This window comes from Palaemon carinicauda, chromosome 3, assembly GCF_036898095.1.
Source record: "Palaemon carinicauda isolate YSFRI2023 chromosome 3, ASM3689809v2, whole genome shotgun sequence".
NCBI classification, from domain to species: domain Eukaryota; kingdom Metazoa; phylum Arthropoda; class Malacostraca; order Decapoda; family Palaemonidae; genus Palaemon; species Palaemon carinicauda.
Genome location: NC_090727.1, coordinates 123538356 through 123542554, shown reverse-complemented (window position 1 = coordinate 123542554; position 4199 = coordinate 123538356). Strand labels below are relative to the sequence as shown.

At 28.8% G+C, this 4199-nt stretch overlaps 1 pseudogene; it reads right to left on the bottom strand.

Moving 5' to 3' along the window:
* Nucleotides 1-227: 227 nt before the first annotated feature.
* LOC137638461 (uncharacterized) lies at nucleotides 228-3706 on the bottom strand (annotated as a pseudogene).
* Between the last annotated feature and the right edge of the window lie 493 nt (nucleotides 3707-4199).

Below are 4199 nucleotides of genomic sequence, written 5' to 3'. Positions count from 1 at the left end.
GCCAGTCATGAGTAGCCTTTAAACCTTTAAACTAGGTTTCTTGCTTAGCTAACAACAACAATAATAATAATAACAATAATAATAATAATAATAATAATAATAATAATAATAGTAATAATAATAATAATAATAATAATAATAATAAAGGTAAACATATTTATTCACTTTTCATCCAAATGTTATATCCATATTGCACAACACTATTAAGTAAGGATTGAAAATAAATCCCAGTTTATTATCTTTATTCCAAGATAAGATTGTCAATAAAAATACATCTAGGTCATGAAGATATGGTGATTAGAAATACTGCTTGATAATAAATTAATGACGTATATATGAAATAACAATAGGTCGAATAAAAGAAAATAAATCAATAATAAAGACGAGCATTTCAAACATTTCAAAATTCACTAATGATGATTTTTATTGTTATTGTTATTATTAAACTTGCTAAGTAGGTATTCAACAACTGACCATATCCATGTAATTAATCATCTAATGGAAAAATCAACAGAGTATGTGAAACCACTATGTATGGCATTTATAGACTATGAGAAAGCTTTCGATTCTGTCAAAAGCTCAGCAGTAACGAAAGCCCTTCAAAGACAAAGAATAGATGAATCTTACAGCTATCGTAAAACTGCTTAAAGATTGAGAAAGGAGTTAGATAGGGAGACCCCAGCTATCCTAAATCCATATGTAATTAGAGAGATATTCTTTTAAACTACTTCTATAAAGGGCTGACTAACACATTAGTTCAATAAATAAAAACGTCCAGTAGGGAAAAGGACCATCTGTGTACCTCACCCGGCATACTGTAAGAATTTGTCAGGTTCATTGCAGCGATCCAACGGGCTTTAGCTATACTTTCTTTATATCCACCCACTTTGCCTCTGTTCCCACTTCCTTTATTCCATTTAGCTGTCTAACCATTAGGTATTTCCAAGTTGCACTTAAGCCCTGAACAGCCTCATGGGCCCAGCATTAGGCTAGATAATCCAAATTCATATATTCTTAGAAAGAATTACTATGAAAACTCAAATTTTATGAGAGATAAAGTTAGAGAGAAAACATGAGGCCGCAGTTAACAATCTGTACTTTCTTGATGTCAGGATATCTCCCAATGGCGTCCTGGAGGAGATCAAGTCCCTCCTCCACCACCCCGAAGAAATATCTGGCCCTTACGTTGAAGTTGTCCCTGGTGACGATGGAAAACAAGGACGCCCCATCAGGAGAAGCGTTCGTCATCACATTTCCCGCCTTCAGATGCATCTCTTCGTAGATTTCCCTTCGACTCTCTTCCTCCCAATCTACTCCAGACAACACTGTCGGCGTTGTTGAAGTTCCTCCCTGGCTGGGGCACACTCCCAGAGTGATCAATTCGCCCTCCTTACGCTTCGATGATACGCCCAAGGCGCGGGTGGGGTGTTGGCGTAAGAGGGCCCCATGTCCCCTGCGCACATGTGGAGGAAGTTCAGGGCCAGGTTGCCCTCATGCATCACTTTGATGATTATCCTTCCCAGAATTGCTCCGTCGACACCCAGATCAAGAAACGCCCTTCGGGGAGGCTTTTCCATCACGGGTTCATGCTGTTAGTCAAAAGAAAGTAGATAGTGAAAAGTTATTAGTCGAAAGGAAGGTGCTAGTTAAGAGTTATCAGTCGAAAGGAAGGTGTTAGTTGAAAGGAAGGTGTTAGTTGAAAAGAAGGTGTTAGTTGAAAGGAAGCTGTTAGTTTAAAGAGTTATCAGTCGAAAGGAAGGTGTTAGTCGAAAGAAAGTGGTTAATCTTTATTATATAGGAAAGATAAGAAATGAAAACTGAGATCCCCTCGAGAACAGATAATGCAAAGAATTCCTACATATTTCATTACTGAATAAAACATACCTTTATGACACAGCTTCGAGTTGGCACATCTCCTTCTGCAAGGTGACCCAGACAAAGTTCGTTTTCGGACACGATCTTAACTGGAGCCACCATTTTTTGACCTTTGATCATCTTCACTGCGAAGATCTCACTTCGGATGATGTCCCTCAAGGAACCACTCAAACTCGCGAGATCATTTATCTGTAGTGATGAGATTCTTTAGCTTAATGGAGTTCGAAATTACTCATGCATATATCCATATACATTAGTCTAACTGTTAGGTGTTTGATCTTTGAATAGGATATAGATCTATTTTAGATTTTATCTAATGAAATTTTAGTCTGCTTAGAATTATCTGTATTAGAAATTAGTATATATATACATATATACATATATATATGCATATATATACATATGAATATTATATATATATATATATATATATATATATATATATATATATATATATATATATATATATATACATATATATATATATATATATATATATTTATATTTATATCTATATGTAGGCTACATTATATATATAAATATATATATATATATATGATATCCATATATACACAAACACGCATATATATATATATATATATATATATATATATATATATATATATATATATATATATATATACACACACACATATATATATATATACACACACACACATATATATATATACATATATATATATATATATATATATATATATATATATATATATATATATATATATATAGTAAAACCCCAGTGATCGAAAACATGTAGACTCGAAGAAATTGGTTTTCAGACAATTTTTCAAAAAAAAATTTCCATGTATATTTAATGACTGAAGATCGAATGAGCAGTTGTGACTCTTAAACTGGCTCAACTGAGAAAAGGTATAACACCTACCTAGACAAAGGTTTCAACACAAGATGCACTCGGTATATGCGTAGCTATCTGCCGATACACCCCAAATAAAACAACAGTTTATTTTGTTGCTTGATATGCATTACTTTTGTGTTTTGCAATAAGCAGCCCCAAAAAAGTTGTAAGAACCAAGTTAGAATCAAGAAAAAAAGGTTATCGCAAAATCTTTTTCTTGTTCACCTTCCTCACCACCTTCCGCTTAGGTCTTCAACTCTCCTTACTACGAGCAAACTGAATTTATTATGTTTCAGTTTCTTTTTTTTTTTGTATGATTTTATGAATGTATTTTCATGTGAAAATATTCGATAATGTAAAATATTTAATCTTATTTACATTCAATCTTGTGGGTAAATGAATTCAATGCTTGAACAGTCCAGGTTTATATATGTACTGTATGTATATATATGTATATACATATATATGTATATATATATATATCTATATATATATATATATATATATATATATATATATATATATATATATATATATATATATATATATATATATATATATATATATTTATATATATATATATATATATATATATATATATATATACAGTATATACATAAATATATATATATATATACATAAATATATATATATATATATATATATATATATATATATATATATATATATATATATATATATATATACATATATATATATATATATATATATATATATATATATATATATATATATATATACATATATATATATATATATATATATATATATATATATATATATATATATATATATGAGAATATTCTCTTTAACCCTCAAATCTATTCTTATCTTTTATCTAAGATATAAAATACGTACCGTGATGTTCACAGGAGAGTTGTCTTCAATCCTTCTTTCTGCGTCCAATCTCATTTTCGTGTCATGAATATCCTGTAATGACAAATGAGAGAAGATGATTATCGTAGGTTATCAGTGAACTGTAATCATTGTGATAGAAAATGCAAACTATTTGTAGTTTTGGACTGAAAATCATTGGGAATGAACAAATTATTTGGATTTATAAGAAAGATACAGACAGAGGAATAAATGTTTCTAATAATTAGTAGAAATTTCTTTAATTAATACTTACTGATAAGGAGATACTAAGTAAATTCTAATGTAGCTTGTTGGTGTCATAAAATATTTTGAATATATATTACACAACAAAAGGAAGTTAAATTGTCCCTTCCATGATTAATTTGTATAATTGAAAAACAAGCATATATATAAGCTTACAGTAAACTCTTATTGAAATATATATATATATATATATATATATATATATATATATATATATATATATATATATATATATATAGATATAATTTGTATATATATATACAGTATATATATATATATATATATATATATATATATATATATATAT